This window comes from Triturus cristatus, chromosome 5_1, assembly GCF_964204655.1.
Source record: "Triturus cristatus chromosome 5_1, aTriCri1.1, whole genome shotgun sequence".
In the NCBI taxonomy this organism is placed as follows: domain Eukaryota; kingdom Metazoa; phylum Chordata; class Amphibia; order Caudata; family Salamandridae; genus Triturus; species Triturus cristatus.
Genome location: NC_140587.1, coordinates 844,809,510 through 844,818,082, shown reverse-complemented (window position 1 = coordinate 844,818,082; position 8,573 = coordinate 844,809,510).

Below are 8,573 nucleotides of genomic sequence, written 5' to 3'. Positions count from 1 at the left end.
GGGATTCTGGGTAAGGAAACTTTGGGGGATCCACGCAAGCCATACCTCCCTGGAAGCCGCCGGGTGTCTAGTTTTCAGAAATGCATGGGTTTGGTAGGTTTCCCTAGATGGCCGCCGTGCACCGGGCCAAAAACCCAGGTGACCCCCCTTGCAAAACCAGGTGGTTTTGAGATAGGCAATTTTGATGTCGCATCACTGCGTTTTGGGCCCTTGCCTGTCGCAGGTACTTGGGCCTCCCACACAAGTGGGGCACCATTTTTACTGGGAGACCCAGGGGAACGCTGGGAGTTGGGAAATTTGTGTGAGCCCGGTGATGCCACAACTTTCCCACACCAAAATGTGTGAAAAAAGTGATTTTTTTAAGCTATAATTGAGGTTTGCAGGGGATTCTAGGTAGGGAAACATTGGAGGATCCACGCAAGCCATACCTCCCTGAAAGCCGCCGGGTGTCTAGTTTTCAGAAATGTGTGGGTTTGGTAGGTTTCCTTAGATGGCCGCCGAGCATGGGGCCAAAAACCCAAGTGACCCCCCTTGCAAAACCAGGTGGTTTTGTGATAGGCCATTTTGATGTCGCCTCACTACGTTTTGGGCCCTTGCCTGCCGCGGGTACTTGGGCCTCCCACACAAGTGAGGCACCATTTTTACCAGGAGACCTGGGGGAATGCTGGGTGGTGGTAAATTTGTGTGAGCCCGGTGATACCACAACTTTCCCACACCAAAATGTGTGGAAAAAAGTGATTTTTTCAGCTAAAATTGAGGTTTGCAGGGGATTCTGGGTAAGGAAACGTTGGGAGATCCACGCAAGCCATACCTCCCTGGAAGCCGCCGGGTGTCTAGTTTTCAGAAATGTGTGGGATTGGTAGGTTTCCATAGATGGCCGCCGAGCACCGGGCCAAAAACCCAAGTGACCCCCCTTGCAAAACCAGGTGGTTTTGCGATAGGCCATTTTGATGTCGCCTCACTACGTTTTGGGCCCTTGCCTGCCGCGGGTACTTGGGCCTCCCACACAAGTGAGGCACCATTTTTACCAGGAGACCTGGGGGAACGCTGAGTGGTGGTAAATTTGTGTGAGCCCGGTGATGCCACAACTTTCCCACACCAAAATGTGTGAAAAAAGTGATTTTTTCTGCTAAAATTGAGGTTTGCAGGGGATTCTGGGTAAGGAAACGTTGGGAGATCCACGCAAGCCATACCTCCCTGGAAGCCGCCGGGTGTCTAGTTTTCAGAAATGTGTGGGTTTGGTAGGTTTCCCTAGATGGCCGCCGAGCACCGGGCCAAAAACCCAAGTGACCCCCCTTGCAAAACCAGGTGGTTTTGCGACAGGCCATTTTGATGTCACCTCACTACGTTTTGGGCCCTTGCCTGCCGAGGGTACTTGGGCCTCCCACACAAGTGAGGCACCATTTTTACCGGGAGACCTGGGGTGACGCTGGGTGATGGTAAATTTGTGTGAGCCCGGTGATGCCACAACTTTCCCACACCAAAATGTGTGAAAAAAGTGATTATTTCAGCTAAAATTGAGGTTTGCAGGGGATTCTGGGTAAGGAAACATTGGGGGATCCACGCAAGCCATACCTCCCTGAAAGCCGCCGGGTGTCTAGTTTTCAGAAATGTGTGGGTTTGGTAGGTTTCCCTAGATGGCCGCTGAGCACCGGGCCAAAAACCCAAGTGACCCCCCTTGCAAAACCAGGTGGTTTTGCGATAGGCCATTTTGATGTCGCCTCACTATGTTTTGGGCCCTTGCCTGCCGCGGGTACTTGGGCCTCCCACACAAGTGAGGGACCATTTTTACCAGGAGACCTGGGAGAACGCTGGGTGGTGGTAAATTTGTGTGAGCCCGGTGATGCCACAACTTTCCCACACCAAAATGTGTGAAAAAAGTGATTTTTTCAGCTAAAATTGAGGTTTGCAGGGGATTCTGGGTAAGGAAACGTTGGAGGATCCACGCAAGCCATACCTCCCTGAAAGCCGCTGGGTGTCTAGTTTTCAGAAATGTGTGGGTTTGGTAGGTTTCCATAGATGGCCGCCGAGCACCGGGCCAAAAACCCAAGTGACCCCCCTTGCAAAACCAGGTGGTTTTGCGATAGGCCATTTTGATGTCGCCTCACTATGTTTTGGTCCCTTGCCTGCCGCGGGTACTTGGGCCTCCCACACAAGTGAGGCACCATTTTTACCTGGAGACCTGTGGGAATGCTGGGTGGTGGTAAATTTGTGTGAGCCCAGTGATGCCACAACTTTCCCACACCAAAATGTGTGAAAAAAGTGATTTTTTCAGCTAAAATTGAGGTTTGCAGGGGATTCTGGGTAAGGAAACGTTGGGAGATCCACGCAAGCCATACCTCCCTGGAAGTCGCCGGGTGTCTAGTTTTCAGAAATGCATAGGTTTTGTAGGTTTTCCTAGATGGCGGCCGAGCACCGGGCCAAAAACCCAAGTGACCTCCCTTGCAAAACCAGGTGGTTTTGCGATAGGCCATTTTGATGTCGCCTCACTACGTTTTGGGCCCTTGCCTGCCGCGGGTACTTGGGCCTCCCACACAAGTGAGGCACCATTTTTACCGGGAGACCTGGGGGAACGCAGGGTGGTGGTAAATTTGTGTGAGCCCGGTGATGCCACAACTTTCCCACACCAAACTTTGTGAAAAAATAGATTTTTTCAGCTAAAATTGAGGTTTGCAGGGGATTCTGGGTAAGGAAACGTTGGGGGATCCACGCAAGCCATACCTCCCTGGAAGCCGCCGGGTGTCTAGTTTTCAGAAATGCATGGGTTTGGTAGGTTTCCCTAGATGGCCGCCGTGCACCGGGCCAAAAACCCAGGTGACCCCCCTTGCAAAACCAGGTGGTTTTGAGATAGGCAATTTTGATGTCGCATCACTGCGTTTTGGGCCCTTGCCTGTCGCGGGTACTTGGGCCTCCCACACAAGTGGGGCACCATTTTTACCGGGAGACCCAGGGGAACGCTGGGAGGTGGGAAATTTGTGTGAGCCCGGTGATGCCACAACTTTCCCACACCAAAATGTGTGAAAAAAGTGATTTTTTTCAGCTATAATAGAGGTTTGCAGGGGATTCTGGGTAAGGAAACATTGGAGGATCCACGCAAGCCATACCTCCCTGAAAGCCGCCGGGTGTCTAGTTTTCAGAAATGTGTGGGTTTGGTAGGTTTCCCTAGATGGCCGCCAAGCACCGGGCCAAAAACCCAAGTGACCCCCCTTGCAAAACCAGGTGGTTTTGTGATAGGCCATTTTGATTTCGCCTCACTACGTTTTGGGCCCTTGCCTGCCGCGGGTACTTGGGCCTCCCACACAAGTGAGGCACCATTTTTACCAGGAGACCTGGGGGAACGCTGGGTGGTGGTAAATTTGTGTGAGCCCGGTGATGCCACAACTTTCCCACACCAAAATGTGTGAAAAAAGTGATTTTTTCAGCTAAAATTGAGGTTTGCAGGGGATTCTGGGTAAGGAAACGTTGGAGGATCCACGCAAGCCATACCTCCCTGGAAGCCCCTGGGTGTCTAGTTTTCAGAAATGTGTGGGTTTGGTAGGTTTCCCTAGATGGCCGCAGAGTACCGGGCAAAAAACCCAAGTGACCCCCCTTGCAAAACCAAGTGGTTTTGCGATAGGCCATTTTGATGTCGCCTCACTACATTTTGGGCCCTTGCCTGCCGCGGGTACTTGGGCCTCCCACACAAGTGAGGCACCATTTTTACCGGGAGACCTGGGGGAACGCTAGGTGGTGGTAAATTTGTGTGAGCCCGGTGATACCACAACTTTCCCACACCAAAATGTGTGAAAAAAGTGATTTTTTCAGCTAAAATTGAGGTTTGCAGGGGATTCTGGGTAAGGAAACATTGGGGGATCCACGCAAGCCATACCTCCCTGAAAGCCGCCGGGTGTCTAGTTTTCTGAAATGTGTGGGTTTGGTAGGTTTCCCTAGATGGCCGCCGAGCACCGGGCCAAAAACCCAAGTGACCCCCTTGCAAAACCAGGTGGTTTTGCGATAGGCCATTTTGATGTCGCCTCACTATGTTTTGGGCCCTTGCCTGCCGCGGGTACTTGGGCCTCCCACACAAGTGAGGCACCATTTTTACCAGGAGACCTGGGGGAACGCTGGGTGGTGGTAAATTTGTGTGAGCCCGGTGATACCACAACTTTCCCACACCGAAATGTGTGGAAAAAAGTGATTTTTTCAGCTAAAATTGAGGTTTGCAGGGGATTCTGGGTAAGGAAACGTTGGGAGATCCACGCAAGCCATACCTCCCTGGAAGCCGCCGGGTGTCTAGTTTTCAGAAATGTGTGGGATTGGTAGGTTTCCCTAGATGGCCGCCGAGCACCGGGCCAAAAACCCAAGTGACCCCCCTTGCAAAACCAGGTGGTTTTGCGATAGGCCATTTTGATTTCGCCTCACTACGTTTTGGGCCCTTGCCTGCCGCGGGTACTTGGGCCTCCCACACAAGTGAGGCACCATTTTTACCAGGAGACCTGGGGGAACGATGGGTGGTGGTAAATTTGTGTGAGCCCGGTGATGCCACAACTTTCCCACACCAAAATGTTTGAAAAAAGTGATTTTTTCAGCTAAAATTGAGGTTTGCAGGGGATTCTGGGTAAGGAAACGTTGGGAGATCCACGCAAGCCATACCTCCCTGGAAGCCGCCGGGTGTCTAGTTTTCAGAAATGTGTGGGTTTGGTAGGTTTCCCTAGATGGCCGCCGAGCACCGGGCCAAAAACCCAAGTGACCCCCCTTGCAAAACCAGGTGGTTTTGCGACAGGCCATTTTGATGTCACCTCACTACGTTTTGGGCCCTTGCCTGCCGAGGGTACTTGGGCCTCCCACACAAGTGAGGCACCATTTTTACCGGGAGACCTGGGGTGACGCTGGGTGATGGTAAATTTGTGTGAGCCCGGTGATGCCACAACTTTCCCACACCAAAATGTGTGAAAAAAGTGATTATTTCAGCTAAAATTGAGGTTTGCAGGGGATTCTGGGTAAGGAAACATTGGGGGATCCACGCAAGCCATACCTCCCTGAAAGCCGCCGGGTGTCTAGTTTTCAGAAATGTGTGGGTTTGGTAGGTTTCCCTAGATGGCCGCTGAGCACCGGGCCAAAAACCCAAGTGACCCCCCTTGCAAAACCAGGTGGTTTTGCGATAGGCCATTTTGATGTCGCCTCACTATGTTTTGGGCCCTTGCCTGCCGCGGGTACTTGGGCCTCCCACACAAGTGAGGCACCATTTTTACCAGGAGACCTGGGAGAACGCTGGGTGGTGGTAAATTTGTGTGAGCCCGGTGATGCCACAACTTTCCCACACCAAAATGTGTGAAAAAAGTGATTTTTTCAGCTAAAATTGAGGTTTGCAGGGGATTCTGGGTAAGGAAACGTTCGGAGATCCACGCAAGCCATACCTCCCTGGAAGCCGCTGGGTGTCTAGTTTTCAGAAATGTATAGGTTTGGTAGGTTTCCCTAGATGGCGACCAAGCACCGGGCCAAAAACCCAAGTGACCCCCCTTGCAAAACCAGGTGGTTTTGTGATAGGCCATTTTGATGTCGCCTCACTACGTTTTGGGCCCTTGCCTGCCGCGGGTACTTGGGCCTCCCACACATGTGAGGCACCATTTTTACCGGGAGACCTGGGGGAACGCAGGGTGGTGGTAAATTTGTGTGAGCCCGGTGATGCCACAACTTTCCCACACCAAAATTTGTGAAAAAATAGATTTTTTCAGCTAAAATTGAGGTTTGCAGGGGATTCTGGGTAAGGAAACGTTGGGGGATCCATGCAAGCCATACCTCCCTGGAAGCCGCTGGGTGTCTAGTTTTCAGAAATGCATGGGTTTGGTAGGTTTCCCTAGATGGCCGCCGTGCACCGGGCCAAAAACCCAGGTGACACCCCTTGCAAAACCAGGTGGTTTTGAGATAGGCAATTTTGATGTCGCATCACTGCGTTTTGGGCCCTTGCCTGTCGCAGGTACTTGGGCCTCCCACACAAGTGGGGCACCATTTTTACTGGGAGACCCAGGGGAACGCTGGGAGGTGGGAAATTTGTGTGAGCCCGGTGATGCCACAACTTTCCCACACCAAAATGTGTGAAAAAAGTGATTTTTTTAAGCTATAATTGAGGTTTGCAGGGGATTCTGGGTAAGGAAACGTTGGAGGATCCACGCAAGCCATACCTCCCTGAAAGCCGCCGGGTGTCTAGTTTTCAGAAATGTGTGGATCTGGTAGGTTTCCTTAGATGGCCGCCGAGCACCGGGCCAAAAACCCAAGTGACCCCCCTTGCAAAACCAGGTGGTTTTGTGATAGGCCATTTTGATGTCGCCTCACTACGTTTTGGGCCCTTGCCTGCCGCGGGTACTTGGGCCTCCCACACAAGTGAGGCACCATTTTTACCAGGAGACCTGGGGGAACGCTGGGTGGTGGTAAATTTGTGTGAGCCCGGTGATACCACAACTTTCCCACACCAAAATGTGTGGAAAAAAGTGATTTTTTCAGCTAAAATTGAGGTTTGCAGGGGATTCTGGGTAAGGAAACTTTGGGAGATCCACGCAAGCCATACCTCCCTGGAAGTGGCCGGGTGGCTAGTTTTCAGAAATACATAGGTTTTGTAGGTTTTCCTAGATGGCGGCCGAGCACCGGGCCAAAAACTCAAGTGACTCCCCCCTTGCAAAACCAGGTGGTTTTGTGATAGGCCATTTTGATGTCGCCTCACTACGTTTTGGGCCCTTGCCTGCCGCGGGTACTTGGGCCTCCCACACAAGTGAGGCACCATTTTTACCAGGAGACCTGGGGGAACGCTGGGTGGTGGTAAATTTGTGTGAGCCCGGTGATGCCACAACTTTCCCACACCAAAATGTGTGAAAAAAGTGATTTTTTCAGCTAAAATTGAGGTTTGCAGGGGATTCTGGGTAAGGTAACGTTGGAGGATCCACGCAAGCCATACCTCCCTAGAAGCCCCTGGGTGTCTAGTTTTCAGAAATGTGTGGGTTTGGTAGGTTTCCATAGATGGCCGCCGAGTACCGGGCCAAAAACCCAAGTGACCCCCCTTGCAAAACCAAGTGGTTTTGCGATAGGCCATTTTGATGTCGCCTCACTATGTTTTGGGCCCTTGCCTGCCGCGGGTACTTGGGCCTCCCACACAAGTGAGGCACCATTTTTACCAGGGGACCTGGGGGAATGCTGGGTGGTGGTAAATTTGTGTGAGCCCTGTGATGCCACAACTTTCCCACACCAAAATGTGTGAAAAAGTGATTTTTTCAGCTAAAATTAAGGTTTACAGGGGATTCTGGGTAAGGAAACGTTGGGAGATCCACGCAAGCCATACCTCCCTGGAAGTCGCCGGGTGTCTAGTTTTCAGAAATGTATAGGTTTGGTAGGTTTCCCTAGATGGCGACCAAGCACCGGGCCAAAAACCCAAGTGACCCCCCTTGCAAAACCAGGTGGTTTTGCGATAGGCCATTTTGATGTCGCCTCACTACATTTTGGGCCCTTGCCTGCCGCGGGTACTTGGGCCTCCCACACAAGTGAGGCACCATTTTTACCGGGAGACCTGGGGGAACGCAGGGTGGTGGTAAATTTGTGTGAGCCCGGTGATGCCACAACTTTCCCACACCAAAATTTGTGAAAAAATAGATTTTTTCAGCTAAAATTGAGGTTTGCAGGGGATTCTGGGTAAGGAAACGTTGGGGGATCCACGCAAGCCATACCTCCCTGGAAGCCGCCGGGTGTCTAGTTTTCAGAAAGGCATGGGTTTGGTAGGTTTCCCTAGATGGCCGCCGTGCACCGGGCCAAAAACCCAGGTGACCCCCCTTGCAAAACCAGGTGGTTTTGAGATAGGCAATTTTGATGTCGCATCACTGCGTTTTGGGCCCTTGCCTGTCGCAGGTACTTGGGCCTCCCACACAAGTGGGGCACCATTTTTACTGGGAGACCCAGGGGAATGCTGGGAGTTGGGAAATTTGTGTGAGCCCGGTGATGCCACAACTTTCTCACACCAAAATGTGTGAAAAAAGTGATTTTTTTAAGCTATAATTGAGGTTTGCAGGGGATTCTAGGTAGGGAAACATTGGAGGATCCACGCAAGCCATACCTCCCTGAAAGCCGCCGGGTGTCTAGTTTTCAGAAATGTGTGGGTTTGGTAGGTTTCCTTAGATGGCCGCCGAGCACCGGGCCAAAAACCCAAGTGACCCCCCTTGCAAAACCAGGTGGTTTTGCGATAGGCCGTTTTGATGTCGCCTCACTACGTTTGGGCCCTTGCCTGCCACGGGTACTTGGGCCTCCCACACAAGTGAGGCACCATTTTTACCGGGAGACCTGGCGGAACGCTGGGTGGTGGAAAATTTGTTTGAGCCCGGTGATGCCACAACTTTCCCACACCAAAATGTGTGGAAAAAAGTGATTTTTTCAGCTAAAATTGAGGTTTGCAGGGGATTCTGGGTAAGGAAACGTTGGGAGATCCACGCAAGCCATACCTCCCTGGAAGCCGCCGGGTGTCTAGTTTTCAGAAATGTGTGGGATTGGTAGGTTTCCATAGATGGCCGCCGAGCACCGGGCCAAAAACCCAAGTGACCCCCCTTGCAAAACCAGGT